Genomic DNA, 19,380 nt, shown 5'->3' with positions numbered 1-19,380 from the left:
GTCCATTCCTTGTACCTTTTGGGGTCTCCATCGAAACTCTGAACTACCGAGGATATTCCTTGTGTCCCTAATTTTGATGATAAACTGGACAACTGTCCTGAAATTTGGTTTGCCAAACCTTGAAGAAACTCGCCTAACTCCTGGCTTGCCATTTTGAATATTGGAGAGTACTAACAACAAAACCCTTGTCTACTCACTCGTTTTCTCGTCGGGCCAGTCTCCACGTAGCTTTTTCCTCCTCGAAAGTACGTTTCCAATGGAGATCCGGGTCACGGCACCAGTTGAAGAACCCTGAGCATCGCCTTTACTTGTAACAAAGTAAAACAGGTGACAACAAAAGATTTGCAAGGAATTGAAGTATTTATTTCAGTCACAGTCCCATCACAGAGTCCACAGGGCTGGTCTGGTCAGCATGGTCCCGGCAGGGTCCAAACAGCTGTAGGTAGAGGCAGGCAGAGAGTCCCTCTCAGCTGGCAGTAGCGTCGTCTGTGAGAGTCAGTTGGGTTCTGTCTTGAGAGTGGGGCTTGGCTGCTTTTTAACCAGCGTACTCCTCTTTAAACGTCATACTGGTCACAAACAATCTGGCAGGTTGATCCAGCTAAGTCCACTAGATTAATCATTCTCATGGCCAATGTCCAGTGTGGCGTTTCGCGTCAGTTTTCTTAACTCGTTGTTTTTAACTTCTAGTGAGATATGGTCTCTTACTTGTCATATCCCGGTCAGTCTGGAGGGACTGTGGGCAGTACACCGGTCACGCTGGATTAGTGTCCGATGCATTTGCTCCTGTTTTCTATCCACCACATGAATCACTTCCCTCATTAATGTCTGGTGTGACATTTTTTAAGCCTTCGAAAGACCCTGTCCTGACTTTTTAGTGAAATATAGTTTCTCAGCCCGACACGCACCAGTCAGCTAGGTGGCAGAGAAATAGTGCGTCTGTCTCACTGGATTAGTGTCATGGGCCAACACAGCGGCATGCTGCTTATTGTGTTACATTCGCCCCTTTTTACTTTGAAATTTTTCGCCGGGACAAAATTTCATTTTTCTTGTACTGTTATATAGTCCTTGCGTTGTGTTTCAGTCGAATATTGTTGCTACAGTCCACCATAGTTCACAAATGGGAAATTATAGTTTCCTTGAAAGGGTTGGTAAATATTTACATGGTTCACTCACATTCCCACAGTTTCAACACACTGGGGAATCTAACAGAACTTGGTCGTTCACGAGTTAGTCCTTGGACATCCCGTCGGGACACACCACAGTCTGGATCATGTTGCCGCCGTCGTTCCTGGGTGGTGATTATCCAGTCACGTCCAGACTTGGGTAGAGTTGTCGCACTACCGTTGTGGTTCCCGTTCCGTCCACCCTTCCAGGCACGAGTGGTGCAGAGGCTATCCGCTTCCTGTCGGTGGTAACCGCACCTTCCGTTTCAACAGGCACCAACTCGAACCCGGAAGCAACATGGGTGTGTTTTCCTCTCCTAATTCTTTTGGCAAGCCAGGGTTTGATAAATTTTGAATAGACAGTAACCAACACTATTATCAATGTAACTGATAATGCCACCATAACAAAGGTCCATAAGTAGTTCCCAGTCTCCATTTCCTCAATCGTACCCATTGACTCTAATTGTTCAATTAAGTGATCCATTGGAATTTTATCGAGATATCTTAGTTTCTTTGGTAATCTAGCCTTTTTGAGATCAAACGTTTTTCTTTGTAAGGGTTCAACCAAGAGCATTTGCGTTACATTCAGCCTATTTATCAGTTTTAGAAATATGTCCTCAAAACTATATCTGCTCTCATTTTGGTAATAGGGCAACAGAGTCAAATAGTCATTCGACGCAGAACATGACTCTTCGAGCCTTATTACACCTAAGGGGGAACGTACTGTTAGGGCGCTAGGTCGTCTGACGTCACTTTCACAAACTATTGTGAAATCTAATCTTTCCCGCGTTGCTATGACCCACTGCCCAGTAGTCAGATATTCAGCCAAAGGTAAAATAGTCTGAGGCATTACTTCTGTTCTACAGAACTTTTTACTTTCTGTTCATTTTTCATAAAGAGAGAGACTATACATAACTGACTGAAATTTATGGGATATGCAGGACTTTGAATTTGACAATAACCGACCAAACTCGCAGTGCACCCATGTTTTTCTGTGTCTTTCAGCAACATGTACTTGGTGCGCTTGGTATTAACTGCTATGAAACTAGCCTCTAACTTGTATTTAGCTATCAAATTATGGAGACTATTGGCAGGGTTGTCAATTTCATTGGCCAGGATAGGAACAGATAGGTTATGTGCTTGATATATCTCAACATGACCATCTAAATCTAAAAGAGGGAGAGAGACAACTACGACTATCTTGTTGTCATAAAGCAATGTGGTACATTTGAGAGTCCTATAGAAATCCCATAACTCGTTTTCAGGGTCACCTGCTAACTTGAACCTAGGGGGTAGATTAATCTTTACTTCCCTTAATATAGTTAGTAACTGCGTGGGAGTTATTGTGCTAGGTGACATATGGCCCAGAGATAGCATATTCAATTGCAAATGAAGGTGTTCGAAATAGTTTGTAAGGGTTTCTATCGTTTGTCTTAGTTCTTCTATTACTAGTTCTATTTGTAAATAAGTCTTTACAGCCCACTCCATGTTATCAATGCGTACTTGGAAATGGTCGGTAACATTCTGGATCGTGTTGTCGATTTGTTGTAAGCTATCTACGATTTCGTTAATGGCTTGTCTATTTTCTCCGATTTGGACTCTGGATACATTCAGAATAGTTAACCCTTCCTGTACTACGTGTGCTAAACGAGCTTGGTTCGTAGCTAAATTATGTACATTTCTTTTGATACTTTCAAGGTCTTCATCTGAAACGGTGCCAAAAAGGAAACTTAATGCTTTACCAACAAAGAGCGACCTTTTAGGCCTCGACAGGTGATGATATTCTAAGAAATTTTCACAAAGATTATTCAAGGTGATGTTTAAGTTATCTATCTCCTGTCTCTAGTTTCACGAACATGCTTTCTATTCCAGAATAAGTAGCACTATAGTTCTTGTTAATTACCTTATGGATAATCAATGCCACATCATTGATGTCAGTCTGGCATTTGGTTAAATACGACTGGTAAGGTTTTAAGTCTATAACAAAGGTGACTAACCACTTAGACCTGGTGGTCGTTACGTCATTCAACTTCTGAAATATGATGTTTTCGAACATCATGGCACCACTGGCTAAACCCACATATACTAAAAGAATTAGGACACCCATAGTGTTTTCTGAAAACCAGAGGATAACAGATTGATATATATCCCTCTACATATATTCATTATCAGGCAAAACTGTCATCAACAGTCAGATAAGTCTTTCATATATACAAAGGCACTGAGGTCAGCAGTCTTAAGAAATCGTCCAGTAAACAAGTATATCTATGTATATATATATAACATTGACATTATATACATTGCGGTCATACCTGTCCACACTATTGCGAAGCCTCACAATAGTTGGGCTACTGCTTCTAGTAACTTCCTAACTTGGTTACTAGGCCGAGGCTTTATATCTGTTTCATCACTTTTAGCTGTGACAGGGTTGCAGCTAATGACATTTACTACATCTTCGCGATAGGATTGTGAATTATCAGAACCTTGGTCAGAGCCATTATCTTCAGTTATCAGCTGTTCCTGTACTCGCCTTCTGCTCCTTAACCTTTTAACGACCTCAGTCAGGGGGATGTTATCCTCATCCTCAGAGTCTGATCTTTCCTGGCGGTATCATCTGGCAATTCTACATAATGGATCCCCTGTCTTAGCATCTGAACTTTCTGAACTTGATTCAGATGAGGGAGGAACAACGTAGGCAGTCTTTCTCTTAGGACGGCCACTGATATCTTTTGGGATGTCCCATTCATCTATTTCAGCTACTCTAAGGTGCTCTGCATGGGCTTTTGTGGTTGATCCATCAAGCTGACATCGGATTATATAGGTGACAGGAGAGGTCTGATCTATGACCCTGTAAAAAGGCCTCCACTTGTTTTGTAATTTGCTTTTTCTCTGGTGGAGCCTGTAGAAGACTGGGTCACCTATCTTTATTTTGTTTGGCTTCCTATTCCTGTCAGCATACTTTTTCTGTCGGCGCTTAGCCTTCTTCATGTTCCTATGTATCAGTACGAAGGATTTATGTTGCTGTTGTAACCCGATCTTGTGTTCGTCTTCTCCACAGTACTTTCTTCTTGGTTTGAGTAGGTTATCAATAGGTAACACGACATCTCGGTTATACAACAGGAAGAAGGGTGAGAATTTCGATGATTCGCAGATGTTGAACCTTATGGCCGCCAATGTCTGGTTAAGGTACAGGTCCCAGCTGGTCAAGTTGTCGTCCAGTTTCTTAGCGAGTACATCGTGTAGGGTTCGATGGAATCGCTCAACTCGGCTGTTGGCCTGTGGATGATAGTACGAGGTTTTCACATAATGTATCCCGAGTGCCTCCAGGGTCTCCATAACTACCCTGTTTACGTTTTCCGTGCCATTGTCAGTGACAATCTGAAGTGGGGCACCAAATCGTGGAAAGATCTCCTCGATTAGTAAGTGGGCCACGGTTTCTGCTGTTTTGTCTGGGACGGGAAATGCTTCGGGCCAACCGCTGAAATGGTCCACAAAGCTAATGATATACTTGTTTCCAGACAAGGAAGTAGGGTATGGGCCAGAAAGGTCCATGCTCACCTTGGCAAATGGGTAGGGTGGCATATCAGTATCTTGTAGTGGTGGCTTCTGTGCTTTCATCATACGAGCTTGACAGGTGATGCACCTTGTGATGTAGCTATACAGCTTTTCGTAGAGGTTCGGCCAATAATATTTGGTCTTAATCGCCTAAAATGTTTTGTAAATTCCCATAAGCCCATTCTCATCATGGTATTGCGTCACTACATCTTGTTGAAGATGTTCAGGCACATATAATCTTGGAGCTGGTTCATCATCCGCGTCACTCATAAAATATAGTAACCCACCTATCAGTAGAAACCTTCTCAATGATGACTCGTCTCCACTACCCTTTTCCAGCTTGATCTTAATGTCTTGGATGTTCCTGTCCTTCAGTTGTTCTGAGCTCATGTCCAGTCCCAATCTGCACGTTTTGGGGACGTCGGGGGTCTCGCTTTGTTGAGGTTCACAGCTGGCAAACTCCTTTGCTGAGAATGTGCTTGATTCAAGGACATTAATTTCAAGGGCATTGCTTGGGCCATCTAGTACAATTTCCTCCCCTGGATTGGTATCAACCCCCGGGTTGACCGGTACTCTTGACAGGAGATCAGCACAAGTATTGGTTGTTCCTGCAATGTACTCAATCTCACAGTTGTAGCCTGCAACTCCAAGTGCCCAAAGTTGTACCTTCTTATTTTGCATCAGGGACTCCAGCAGGTACTTCAGAGGTTCATGGTCCGATCGGATGACGAATTTGGCATTATGCAGATAATGGTCAAGTTTTTGCAAGGCATAATGAATGGCATATGCTTCTTTTTCAATTGTTGATCATCGTGTTTGAGTATCTGTCAACTTGTGTGATAGGAAATGGATTGGTTTCTCAACTCCCGGAGATGTGCTGTCGTCATAATGTAGTTGTGCTAGGCAGGCACCCACGCAGCTATCACTGGCATCAGTGTAAAGTACATATGGCCTGATTGGATCTGGATACGTCAGCAGGGGTACCACAGTGAGACTCCTTTTCAGGAACTGAAAGGCCTGTTCACATTCTTCTGTCCAAGCAAATCGGGCATACTTCTTGGTCAGTTTCACAATTGGCTAAGCTATTTTTGAGAAGTTTGGTATAAACCTCCTATAATAACTACACATACCAACAAAGCTGCGGACTTCTCGAACCGAGGCAGGGGCCTCCATGGAGCGGATCGCCTCAACCTTTTTCTCATCAGGCTTGATCCCATCCTGATTGATGATGAACCCCGAATAGTTGGTTTCCTTTTGCATAAATGAGCATTTTGACAGTTTTAATTTTAAAGAATGTCGCCGGATCCTATCAAAGACCAATTGAATGTGTTTCAGATGTTCTTCCTTGGTTTTAGAGAAGATCAGGACATCATCAAGGTAGGCAATTGCAAAAGCCTCCAGGTCCTCTAAAACGACATTCATTAGTTCCGTAAAGACAGACGGGGCGTTGCATAAGCCAAGTGGCATTACTGAAAACTCGAAAAGTCCCCGATGGCAGGCAAATGCGGTTTCTCTTTGTCCTTGTCATCCATCAACACCTGCCAATATCCAGACTTTAAGTCCAGGGTTGTAAAGTATTTAGAATCGCCTAATTGGGTTAGGGATGTCATCGATCAGAGGTAGCGGGGGTCGAAATCGGGCGGTTGATTCGGTTCAATGCACGGAAGTCGATACAAAATCTTTGCTGCCGTCTTTCTTATCAACTACTACAATTGGGAAGCTCCATGGTGACCTCGACCGTTGTATTATTTTAGCTTCAAGCATCTCATTAATTGCCTTATCAACTACCTGACGTTTGTTTAACGGCGTTCTATAGGGCTTCATTCTAATCGGGGGTGATCGCCAGTGTCTATTTTCATCTTCACTGTGTCTGTATGCCCTAAGTCGATGTCATTGTTTTTGCAAGAAGGTCTCGGTTACAGTTAACAACGTCATAAACACTACTCTTGTGTTCTGGTGGCACGTTAATGTCAACGTCCTTGTCATTCGTCATTGTCCGCAAGTCTGACATGTTGATTACGCTCTTTGAAGGAATGCTTTCCAATTTCCCCATAACACTACCTCGTCTTTAATCTAATGGATTTGTTGGTATTATTTACTAGCATGACTGGGACATTTCTGTGTTTATCTATCTTGACAATGGAATTGCTAACCAGGATACCCGGTTCTTTTGCCAAATAACCAGTATCAATAGCTGACAAGTTGATACACACTATCAGCTTGCATGCCATCCCTATTCTTAACTTTACTTCTGAGAACGTTTTTGCTTTGTGGTTTTATGGTTATGTTTGCTGCCAACCTTACCACAGAGGAAATGTGAATGTCCTCCTCCAAAGGGACATACGTTTTGCCTATTCTTAAACTACCGAGATCAAAGTAAAGCCTCACACCTTTCCTTGGTCAACCAGTCATGGCCAAGGATCATGTTCCGGTTCATGTTCCGGACTACATAGAACGTGTGATTGAGAGTAACACCCCTAAGTTTGAAAGTCAGATTGACGCTGCCATCTACTTCCAGAGCATTACCATTAACTCCCTGCAGGGAAATCTTTTTCATTTCAAGTTTGCAAAATCCCTTAATTAATTCAAATATTCTCCTATGTATTATCGATACCTCTGCTCCCGAATCTATTAAACATCTAACCTTTTGTTTACCAATTTTAACACTGCATGAATTTGGTCTTCCTGCCAGGTCAATTGAGTATTTTCTTTCATCCTCTTCCCCAGTGGCTTCTTTGTGGAGAAGAGGTCTCTAGTTTAAAGTTCTATCATTGAGGTTGGCAAAAGTCACTCTTCGTCTGTTCGGGCACTCTCTTTTGACATGTCCTGGTTGGTTGCATGACCAACACACTATTGGTTTTGGGGAATGGGGACGGCCTGTCCCTACCACTGCATGAATCCCCCGTCTCGTTTGCAGCCCACTCTGACTAGTTTGAATGTTACAATCTCTAGCCCTATGCCCTGTACCATTTGCATTTAAAACATCTCCTATGCCTCAGATGGTCTATGTCCATCGGTTACTCTCTTCGTTCATTTAGGAATGTCCTTTCCCTACTGTTATTTGGGCTTCTATGTCTACAACCTGACCTATCGCTTGACCTTCCCAACCTTAGTTCGAAACGAGCCCTAATGTTTTGTTCATGTGTGGCCGAGGTGACAGCTGTCGCCAAATTTGGCGGGTTTTCCCTCATTAATTTCTTCTGTAAGTAGTCGAAAGCAAGCCCATCTATAAAGAAACCCACAAGTTGCCTCTCTACTGCCATACTGTTGCCATCCGGGCCTAAACCTGCATATGCCTCCTCCGCTAAATTTAGGAGCAAATAGCTGTACGCTTTCACCATGCTTTTGCCGGAGGGATCGGAGTAAGATAAAAGCATGTTGTGGATCGGTTATTTCTGCCAACCACCTTGCTAGTTCTACTTTCAATTCTTCCCACCTTGCCTGCTTGTGGTCATTCATAAACCTGTGTATAAAGTCACTGATGGTCCCTGCGCTAGTTTGGTATGCTATCATTTTCTTTTGGTTTGAATTTGAATTGGTTAATACCGAATACTTTTCAATGGCCTTAATCCATTCCTTGTACCTTTTGGGGTCTCCATCGAAACTCTGAACTACCGAGGATATTCCTTGTGTCCCTATTTTTGATGATAAACTGGACAACTGTCCTGAAATTTGGTTTGCCAAACCTTGAAGAAACTCGCCTAACTCCTGGCTTGCCATTTTGAATATTGGAGAGTACTAACAACAAAACCCTTGTCTACTCACTCGTTTTCTCGTCGGGCCAGTCTCCACGTAGCCTTTTCCTCCTCGAAAGTTCGTTTCCAATGGAGATCCGGGTCACGACACCAGTTGAAGAACCCTGAGCATCGCCTTTACTTGTAACAAAGTAAAACAGGCGACAACAAAAGGTTTGCAAGGAATTGAAGTATTTATTTCAGACACAGTCCCATCACAGAGTCCACAGGGCTGGTCTGGTCAGCATGGTCCCGGCAGGGTTCAAACAGCTATAGGTAGAGGCAGGCAGAGAGTCCCTCTCAGCTGGCAGTAGCGTCGTCTGTGAGAGTCAGTTGGGTTCTGTCTTGAGAGTGGGGCTTGGCTGCTTTTTAACCAGCGTACCCCCCTCTCTTAAACGTCATACTGGTCACAAACAATCTGGCAGGTTGATCCAGCTAAGTCCACTAGATTAATCATTCTCATGGCCAATGTCCAGTGTGGCGTTTCGCGTCAGTTTTCTTAACTCGTTGTTTTTAACTTCTAGTGAGATATGGTCTCTTACTTGTCATATCCCGGTCAGTCTGGAGGGACTGTGGGCAGTACACTGGTCACGCTGGATTAGTGTCCGATGCATTTGCTCCTGTTTTCTATCCACTACATGAATCACTTCCCTCATTAATGTCTGGTGTGACATTTTTTAAGCCTTCGAAAGACCCTGTCCTGACTTTTGAGTGAAATATAGTTTCTCAGCCCAACACGCACCGGTCAGCTAGGTGGCAGAGAAATAGTGCGTCTGTCTCACTGCGTCTGATTAGTGTCATGGGCCAACATAGCGGCATGCTGCTTATTGTGTTACAACAATCGACCCTGGTGCTGATCTTCCTTTATCAAGAAGGAACTTGGCCAAGGCTGTTTGGTCATTACATAAGACTCTGTGTGTTGAGCACTTAAACCATGACCTTTTCAGGAACAGTGAAGATCCTATACAGTCGTTTTCTGAAATACTCAATGACATTGCTGACCAAACTATACCGAAGTCCTCTGCAATTCCACACATTCGTAAACCATGGTTTTCTAATGAGTGTAAACAGGCTAGAAAGTGTAGGAAGAAAGCTGAAAAGTTTTTTCGCAAACATCCTACTGTCCATAACTTCGATAAAGTTAAAATTTTAAATGCCAAGGCTCGACGCACCTTCAAACAGACTAAGCATCAGTCTTGGAGGAACTATGTTTCCAAAATTACTTCACGCACACCTATTTCAAAGGTGTAGAACATGATTCAAAGAATAAAGGGCAAAGGTTCCAAATCTACTGTTAACCATTTGAAGGATGGTGACCATTTATTAACTGATAAGTCTCACATTGCCAATAAGCTTGGTGAAACTCTCGCCAAACACTCTTCTTCATCAAATTATGTCCCAGAATTTCAAAAGTTCCAGAAACATCAAGAGAAGAAGAGAATAAATTTTAACTCAGACAATGGTGAAGACGACAATGAATTATTTTTATTACATGAGCTCCACACTGCCCTTGAGCAAGCTCATGATACAGCAACAGGGGCTGAAAATATCCACTATCAGCTCTTGAAACATTTGCCTGAATCATGTTTAGAAATCCTTTTAGGACTTTTTGATCAAATATGAACTTCAGGGAATTCCCAACTTCGTGGCGTAATGCCATTGTTGTACCTATTCCAAAGCCTGGCCGGGATCATACTGATCCATCCAACTACAGACCAATCTCTTTAACGAGTTGTGTTTGTAAAACCATGGAACGAATGGTAAACAATAGATTAACATGGTATCTTGAAACCAATAATCTTATATCAAGTATTCAATGTGGTTTCAGGAAAAATCGTAGTACCAATGATCATTTGGTACGTTTAGAATCCTTTGTAAAAAAATGCTATCGTTAATAAACAACATGCTGTATCGATATTCTTTGATCTTGAGAAAGCATACGATACCACCTGGAAGCATGGCATTTTGAAGGATTTACATGATTTTGGTTTGAGAGGCCGTTTGCCTCTTTTCATATCACAGTTTTTAAAAGACAGGCAATTTCAAGTCCGAGTGGGTTCAACCCTGTCAGACCATTATATTCAGGATCAGGGTGTACCACAAGGAAGTATTTCGTCTGTCACTTTATTTAGCATTAAGATCAACAGCTTATCCAAGGTTTTAAATGATTCAATTGACGGATCACTTTTGTGGATGATTTTAACATTTCTTGTCGCAGTAAGAATATGCATACTATTGAACGGCAACTACAGTTGTGTTTAAATAAAATACATAAATGGTGTCTTGAAAACGGCTTTAAATTTTCTAAATCAAAAACTAATTACATACACTTCTGCCGTAAATATAAACCACACAAAGACCCAAAACTGTTTTTAAATGGCACTCCCATCAAGGTTGTAAAAGATATCGTTGGTACATATCTCTGTTTGTTCCTACTCACGACATTGCAGCCGGTGCCGTAACTTGGCATCATGGCAGTGTCTTGTAACTGGAGCTTTCTTCTCCTCCGGCATGTTAATACATACGTATCTGGGTGTGATCATACTCACCACCATGGAGGTCAAACAGTAGGCATGGGGACGACGGGCTATGGTCCGTTCGGATGACGAATTTGGCATTATGCAGATAATGGTCAAGTTTTTGCAAGGCATAATGAATGGCATATGGTTCTTTTTCAATCGTTGACCATCGTGTTTGAGTATCTGTCAACTTGTGTGATAGGAAATGGATTGGTTTCTCAACTCCCGGAGATGTGCTGTCGTCATAATGTAGTTGTGCTAGGCAGGCACCCACGCAGCTATCACTGGCATCAGTGTAAAGTACATATGGCCTGATTGGATCTGGATACGTCAGCAGGGGTACCACAGTGAGACTCCTTTTCAGGAACTGAAAGGCCTGTTCACATTCTTCTGTCCAAGCAAATCGGGCATACTTCTTGGTCAGTTTCACAATTGGCTAAGCTATTTTTGAGAAGTTTGGTATAAACCTCCTATAATAACTACACATACCAACAAAGCTGCGGACTTCTCGAACCGAGGCAGGGGCCTCCATGGAGCGGATCGCCTCAACCTTTTTCTCATCAGGCTTGATCCCATCCTGATTGATGATGAACCCCAAATAGTTGGTTTCCTTTTGCATAAATGAGCATTTTGACAGTTTTAATTTTAAAGAATGTCGCCGGATCCTATCAAAGACCAATTGAATGTGTTTCAGATGTTCTTCCTTGGTTTTAGAGAAGATCAGGACATCATCAAGGTAGGCAATTGCAAAAGCCTCCAGGTCCTCTAAAACGACATTCATTAGTTCCGTAAAGACAGACGGGGCGTTGCATAAGCCAAGTGGCATTACTGAAAACTCGAAAAGTCCCCGATGGCAGGCAAATGCGGTTTTCTCTTTGTCCTTGTCATCCATCAACACCTGCCAATATCCAGACTTTAAGTCCAGGGTTGTAAAGTATTTAGAATCGCCTAATTGGGTTAGGATGTCATCGATCAGAGGTAGCGGGGTCGAAATCGGGCGGCTGATTCGGTTCAATGCACGGAAGTCGATACAAAATCTTTTGCTGCCGTCTTTCTTATCAACTACTACAATTGGGAAGCTCCATGGTGACCTCGACCGTTGTATTATTTTAGCTTCAAGCATCTCATTAATTGCCTTATCAACTACCTGACGTTTGTTTAACGGCGTTCTATAGGGCTTCATTCTAATCGGGGGGTGATCGCCAGTGTCTATTTTCATCTTCACTGTGTCTGTATGCCCTAAGTCGATGTCATTGTTTGCAAGAAGGTCTCGGTTACAGTTAACAACGTCATAAACACTACTCTTGTGTTCTGGTGGCACGTTAATGTCAACGTCCTTGTCATTCGTCATTGTCCGGCAAGTCTGACATGTTGATTACGCTCTTTGAAGGAATGCTTTCCAATTTCCCCATAACACTACCTCGTCTTAATCTAATGGATTTGTTGGTATTATTTACTAGCATGACTGGGACATTTCTGTGTTTATCTATCTTGACAATGGAATTGCTAACCAGGATACCCGGTTCTTTTGCCAAATAACCAGTATCAATAGCTGACAAGTTGATACACACTATCAGCTTGCATGCCATCCCTATTCTTAACTTTACTTCTGAGAACGTTTTTGCTTTGTGGTTTTATGGTTATGTTTGCTGCCAACCTTACCACAGAGGAAATGTGAATGTCCTCCTCCAAGGGGACATACGTTTTGCCTATTCTTAAACTACCGAGATCAAAGTAAAGCCTCACACCTTCCTTGGTCAACCAGTCATGGCCAAGGATCATGTTCCGGTTCATGTTCCGGACTACATAGAACGTGTGATTGAGAGTAACACCCCTAAGTTTGAAAGTCAGATTGACGCTGCCATCTACTTCCAGAGCATTACCATTAACTCCCTGCAGGGAAATCTTTTTCATTTCAAGTTTGCAAAATCCCTTAATTAATTCAAATATTCTCCTATGTATTATCGATACCTCTGCTCCCGAATCTATTAAACATCTAACCTTTTGTTTACCAATTTTAACACTGCATGAATTTGGTCTTCCTGCCAGGTCAATTGAGTATTTTCTTTCATCCTCTTCCCCAGTGGCTTCTTTGTGGAGAAGAGGTTCTAGTTTAAAGTTCTATCATTGAGGTTGGCAAAAGTCACTCTTCGTCTGTTCGGGCACTCTCTTTTGACATGTCCTGGTTGGTTGCATGACCAACACACTATTGGTTTTGGGGAATGGGGACGGCCTGTCCCTACCACTGCATGAATCCCCCGTCTCGTTTGCAGCCCACTCTGACTAGTTTGAATGTTACAATCTCTAGCCCTATGCCCTGTACCATTTGCATTTAAAACATCTCCTATGCCTCAGATGGTCTATGTCCATCGGTTACTCTCTTCGTTCATTTAGGAATGTCCTTTCCCTACTGTTATTTGGGCTTCTATGTCTACAACCTGACCTATCGCTTGACCTTCCCAACCTTAGTTCGAAACGAGCCCTAATGTTTTGTTCATGTGTGGCCGAGGTGACAGCTGTCGCCAAATTTGGCGGGTTTTCCTCATTAATTTCTTCTGTAAGTAGTCGAAAAGCAAGCCCATCTATAAAGAAACCCACAAGTTGCCTCTCTACTGCCATACTGTTGCCATCCGGGCCTAAACCTGCATATGCCTCCTCCGCTAAATTTAGGAGCAAATAGCTGTACGCTTTCACCATGCTTTTGCCGGAGGGATCGGAGTAAGATAAAAGCATGTTGTGGATCGGTTATTTCTGCCAACCACCTTGCTAGTTCTACTTTCAATTCTTCCCACCTTGCCTGCTTGTGGTCATTCATAAACCTGTGTATAAAGTCACTGATGGTCCCTGCGCTAGTTTGGTATGCTATCATTTTCTTTTGGTTTGAATTTGAATTGGTTAATACCGAATACTTTTCAATGGCCTTAATCCATTCCTTGTACCTTTTGGGGTCTCCATCGAAACTCTGAACTACCGAGGATATTCCTTGTGTCCCTATTTTTGATGATAAACTGGACAACTGTCCTGAAATTTGGTTTGCCAAAACTTGAAGAAACTCGCCTAACTCCTGGCTTGCCATTTTGAATATTGGAGAGTACTAACAACAAAACCCTTGTCTACTCACTCGTTTTCTCGTCGGGCCAGTCTCCACGTAGCTTTTTCCTCCTCGAAAGTTCGTTTCCAATGGAGATCCGGGTCACGGCACCAGTTGAAGAACCCTGAGCATCGCCTTTACTTGTAACAAAGTAAAACAGGCGACAACAAAAGGTTTGCAAGGAATTGAAGTATTTATTTCAGACACAGTCCCATCACAGAGTCCACAGGGCTGGTCTGGTCAGCATGGTCCCTGCAGGGTCCAAACAGCTATAGGTAGAGGCAGGCAGAGAGTCCCTCTCAGCTGGCAGTAGCGTCGTCTGTGAGAGTCAGTTGGGTTCTGTCTTGAGAGTGGGGCTTGGCTGCTTTTTAACCAGCGTACCCCCCTCTCTTAAACGTCATACTGGTCACAAACAATCTGGCAGGTTGATCCAGCTAAGTCCACTAGATTAATCATTCTCATGGCCAATGTCCAGTGTGGCGTTTCAGCGTCAGTTTTTCTTAACTCGTTGTTTTTAACTTCTAGTGAGATATGGTGTCTTACTTGTCATATCCCGGTCAGTCTGGAGGGACTGTGGGCAGTACACTGGTCACGCTGGATTAGTGTCCGATGCATTTGCTCCTGTTTTCTATCCACTACATGAATCACTTCCCTCATTAATGTCTGGTGTGACATTTTTTAAGCCTTCGAAAGACCCTGTCCTGACTTTTGAGTGAAATATAGTTTCTCAGCCCAACACGCACCGGTCAGCTAGGTGGCAGAGAAATAGTGCGTCTGTCTCACTGCGTCTGATTAGTGTCATGGGCCAACATAGCGGCATGCTGCTTATTGTGTCACAACAATCGACCCTGGTGCTGATCTTCCTTTATCAAGAAGGAACTTGGCCAAGGCTGTTTGGTCATTACATAAGACTCTGTGTGTTGAGCACTTAAACCATGACCTTTTCAGGAACAGTGAAGATCCTATACAGTCGTTTTCTGAAATACTCAATGACATTGCTGACCAAACTATACCGAAGTCCTCTGCAATTCCACACATTCGTAAACCATGGTTTTCTAATGAGTGTAAACAGGCTAGAAAGTGTAGGAAGAAAGCTGAAAAGTTTTTTCACAAACATCCTACTGTCCATAACTTCGATAAAGTTAAAATTTTAAATGCCAAGGCTCGACGCACCTTCAAACAGACTAAGCATCAGTCTTGGAGGAACTATGTTTCCAAAATTACTTCACGCACACCTATTTCAAAGGTGTAGAACATGATTCAAAGAATAAAGGGCAAAGGTTCCAAATCTACTGTTAACCATTTGAAGGATGGTGACCATTTATTAACTGATAAGTCTCACATTGCCAATAAGCTTGGTGAAACTCTCGCCAAACACTCTTCTTCGTCAAATTATGTCCCAGAATTTCAAAAGTTCCAGAAACAACAAGAGAAGAAGAGAATAAATTTTAACTCAGACAATGGTGAAGACGACAATGAATTATTTTTATTACATGAGCTCCACACTGCCCTTGAGCAAGCTCATGATACAGCAACAAGGGCTGATAATATCCACTATCAGCTCTTGAAACATTTGCCTGAATCATGTTTAGAAATCCTTTTAGGACTTTTTGATCAAATATGAACTTCAGGGAATTCCCAACTTCGTGGCGTAATGCCATTTTTGTACCTATTCCAAAGCCTGGCCGGGATCATACTGATCCATCCAACTACAGACCAATCTCTTTAACGAGTTGTGTTTGTAAAACCATGGAACGAATGGTAAACAATAGATTAACATGGTATCTTGAAACCAATAATCTTAAAAACAAGTATTCAATGTGGTTTCAGGAAAAATCGTAGTACCATTGATCATTTGGTACGTTTAGAATCCTTTGTAAAAAAATGCTATCGTTAATAAACAACATGCTGTATCGATATTCTTTGATCTTGAGAAAGCATACGATACCACCTGGAAGCATGGCATTTTGAAGGATTTACATGATTTTGGTTTGAGAGGTCGTTTGCCTCTTTTCATATCACAGTTTTTAAAAGACAGGCAATTTCAAGTCCGAGTGGGTTCAACCCTGTCAGACCATTATATTCAGGATCAGGGTGTACCACAAGGAAGTATTTCGTCTGTCACTTTATTTAGCATTAAGATCAACAGCTTATCCAAGGTTTTAAATGATTCAATTGACGGATCACTTTTTGTGGATGATTTTAACATTTCTTGTCGCAGTAAGAATATGCATACTATTGAACGGCAACTACAGTTGTGTTTAAATAAAATACATAAATGGTGTCTTGAAAACGGCTTTAAATTTTCTAAATCAAAAACTAATTACATACACTTCTGCCGTAAATATAAACCACACAAAGACCCAAAACTGTTTTTAAATGGCACTCCCATCAAGGTTGTAAATGATATCGTTGGTACATATCTCTGTGTGTTCCTACTCACGACATTGCAGCCGGTGCCGTAACTTGGCATCATGGCAGTGTCTTGTAACTGGAGCTTTCTTCTCCTCCGGCATGTTAATACATACGTATCTGGGTGTGATCATACCCACCACCATGGAGGTCAAACAGTAGGCATGGGGACGACGGGCTACAAGGTGAGTCACGTCCATCTCTTCCTCAGCACAGACACCAACCTCCAGGATGAGATTGCTCCTTGTGAGTGTTTTGTCCAGTCCGACCCTGGTCTCCGTCTCCCAGTACTGGGGACAATCAGCCAAGGGGAGTGCTGCATGTGCCACAGTAGTTCGTAAGTCTCCCTTTCCCTGCAGACCTGGTGTCACACTTGCTGTTGATCAAGTCCCCCTCTGTGTTGCTGTGGGTGCGGTTAAGATTAATTTTATCTGTGTCATACTTCAGATGTATACCTAAACGTGGATTAGATGCTCATGTTGTCAATCACTGGGTTGTCTGAATAATTTCAAACCGCCGTCACATATCTGGAATATTGCTGAATGCAACGTTAAACAACAAACAAACGAGTGAAAGATAATCTTAAGAACAAAATGATAAAATACACAACAACGTGAAGGTCAGTTTTGATCACTGATTGTTATGTACAGGCCATAAAACTACCGTATCCCGTGATGGGATTCAAACTATGGACCTTTTGATTGGAAGTCGGATGGCTCGTCCACATGGCCACAGGAAGCTGACAAAGCGAAAATGTCATATGTATATCATTTCACGCCCTGTCACATAAACATCGTATCTACTTAGTGTAACATTCTGAAAGAAGGTACAGTACGTGACCAGTCCAGCAAACACTAATCAGGTGTCACCCCAAATATTGCTGTATCCCAAATATAGTCAGCATTGACATCGGGATCAGAATTTGTGTTCAGCAAACTATGCTTGTGGTAAGAGGAAACTAACAGAATCGGGTGATCAGGCTCGCTTGGCTGCCACATCGTATTACAATTGTGTAGATGGATGCTCATGCTGTCCATCTCTGGATTGTCTGGTCCTGACTCGAGTATTTGCAGACCGCCACCATATAGCTGGAATATTGCCGATTGCGCCGTTAAACAACAAACAAACAAACACTTTGTACGTTGATCATTAGCCGAGCAGTTGTTCCACAACATTCTACTACAGAATACACTGGGTGGCTAATGTAGCCACGCCCCCAAATCACCTCCATGATGTGACAATAGGTTCGGAGTCTGTAGTTTAAGCATAGATGGTAAATGGGTAGATTATGAACGTACACTTCAGCACCATCGACTTGTCCAAGGCGTCTGGTTTCAGCAGGTGAACATCGCATTCATTGATCAGTCCTGCAACATCAACATTGCCAGCACTTTGATAAAACAACATTTTCATATCTTGTAGTGAATGTCAATAATAAACCCAACACACAGGCCAACATTTTAGTGTTAAAACCTGGACTCAGTTATCTGAACGAAGAAAGTAAAGGAACAAAGGTGACTGGACTTTACCAAGCATGAAATGTGTGGTTTCTGAGGCTCTCTTCACGATGTTTTCGTTCTCATCGATGCTCTGAAAAGATAACCCTTAATCAGACTTAATTGTCAGTAAGTATGTATGTCGGGACATATGGGGAGGTAGGCGATAGGTATGTACAAATATCTAAATATTTTAAACTTAACTCGGAAAAGAACATACAATGTACCGAATATGCCGTATATTTTATTTACTGGCACTGCGTTGTTTCTGGATTGCTTTACAATAGTCTGACAACCTTATAACGGCCTACGATGTGTAGTCACTATAAAAGTGTTATCTATAAATTGTCCCAAAATAACTGAATGAGTGAGTCAGTGAGTTTAGCTTTACACATTTTTTTAGCAATATTCCAGCAATATAACGACGGACGACACCAGAAATTGACTTCACACATTGTACCCATGTGGGGAATCGAACCCGGATCTTCAGTGTGACCCAAAATAACTGAAGTTACCTTGTACCTCTTTTTAATAAAGTGAATGTTTAAAAAGCATATCAGTCTCAGTTTGTTAATTCTGATATAGCTTGCATGTATTTCGATTTTGGTTTTGTCTCAGTCAATGATCCTCTTCTGATTTCCGATGTGCTGAATGAATAAATGAATGAATGAATGAATGAATGAATGAATGAATAATTATTCCTTAACACCCGCATCAGCAATATTACACCTATTCGCGGCGAGCGATGTGCTGTAGACATTAGATAGGTAATTATGGACATTTACTTCTGAAAACGGATTCCAAATGTTTTAGATCGTTGTCTTACATTTTAATTGGTTCTAGTACATTAAATACTTTGTCGTCATACATACTGTCTCATACGCTCTTCTTTAGCGGTTACGGTGCATTATATTATTTTAATTACCAAACTCAGGTTCTTATATTTGATTTCCATCTCAGCTATGAAGTCATGTTCAGTTTGAGTTTCCTTGTCTGAAACAACACCATGATGTAAATACACCCTTAAGAATGAATGAATAATTAGTGGTTTACGCCCCATCAGCAATAATTAGACATCCATAAGAAATCTCGACTGTAACATTCCAACATATTATGAGCAACTGTTACTGTTTATAAAGTGCGTGTTCTTTAAGTATCTAATACAACTCGGCTGACTAGACAATGGCATTGTGTCAATAACTACCGGTGCTTTAAGTATAATATTAGTTGTCTTTCGAGCAAAAAACTCGAGTTGCTGAGAATGATGTGTCACATGTTATTTTTGGGATTACACTTTCTCCGTAAAGTATAAATTCTAGTACTTTTTGTTAGGCCGTGATTTGAACCCACACTCTCAGAGTCAGGCACCCGATCACATAAAATGAGCGATCTAACCTTCTCAGCCACAGC

General features: G+C 42.0%; 2 long non-coding RNA genes across 2 annotated transcripts; both read right to left on the bottom strand.

The window, feature by feature from the left end:
• Positions 1-2,794: 2,794 nt before the first annotated feature.
• On the bottom strand, positions 2,795-14,280 carry LOC124252726. Its single transcript, XR_006892015.1, has 4 exons — positions 14,093-14,280; positions 12,444-12,447; positions 7,840-7,844; positions 2,795-2,806 (listed from the first exon to the last, which is right to left on the bottom strand). It is a non-coding gene; the product is annotated as an uncharacterized LOC124252726 (long non-coding RNA).
• Positions 14,281-16,791: 2,511 nt separating this feature from the next.
• On the bottom strand, positions 16,792-18,072 carry LOC124252721. The gene is made up of 3 exons (XR_006892011.1): positions 18,004-18,072; positions 17,773-17,841; positions 16,792-16,929 (listed from the first exon to the last, which is right to left on the bottom strand). It is a non-coding gene; the product is annotated as an uncharacterized LOC124252721 (long non-coding RNA).
• Positions 18,073-19,380: the final 1,308 nt, after the last annotated feature.

Source organism: Haliotis rubra, unplaced genomic scaffold (genome assembly GCF_003918875.1).
Source record: "Haliotis rubra isolate DU_JTF1 unplaced genomic scaffold, ASM391887v1 Scf522, whole genome shotgun sequence".
In the NCBI taxonomy this organism is placed as follows: Eukaryota; Metazoa; Mollusca; class Gastropoda; order Lepetellida; family Haliotidae; genus Haliotis; species Haliotis rubra.
This window is presented reverse-complemented; position numbering and strand designations above follow the sequence as displayed.